Genomic DNA, 675 nt, shown 5'->3' on the forward strand with positions numbered 1-675 from the left:
ATTCATTGGCTATGGAGCTAAGCTTTGCACTGAAATCTCCTATCTTCTCATCATCAGTCATCCTTATGTCTTCAAACTGTGATGCAAGCAAATCCAATCTTATCCTCCTAACTTTCGCAGTACCCTCAAAAGCATTTTGTAGTATATCCCAAGCCTCCTTAGCTGATTCACATCCCTGTATAAGCTCAAATTGCTTTCCATCTACAGAACTGAAGATTGTATCCAGTGCTTTCGCATTAAACCTTGAAAGTTTTTTCTCTGTTGCAGTCCACTTTGTCTTCGGTTTAAGTGTCTTCAAGCCATCTTCTTGCATCACACATGGTTCTTCCCATCCAGATTGAACAACTGTCCAAATATCTTCATCAGCTCCACGTAAGTTTGCTCTCATTCTCACTTTCCAGTACCCATAATTCACATCATTCAGCAACAACATATTATTTGCCAAAATCGCCATATTCTCTTCTCAGGATCTCACCTTGGTTCGAAGAACTCTTCTTCGTTTAGATGTCTCGCTCTGATACCAATTGTTGAATCGAGATACAGCGAAAACACAAGGCACAAAGTAATTCCTTACAGATTTGTTTGATCCGAATTACACAACTCGACACGGATCGATTTTTAACAAACCCAACTTGCTTGACTCAACACCTGTTGATCAAGTCTACCAATTCACTA

The sequence above is a fragment of the Brassica oleracea genome, chromosome C2 (assembly GCF_000695525.1).
Source record: "Brassica oleracea var. oleracea cultivar TO1000 chromosome C2, BOL, whole genome shotgun sequence".
NCBI lineage: Eukaryota > Viridiplantae > Streptophyta > Magnoliopsida > Brassicales > Brassicaceae > Brassica > Brassica oleracea.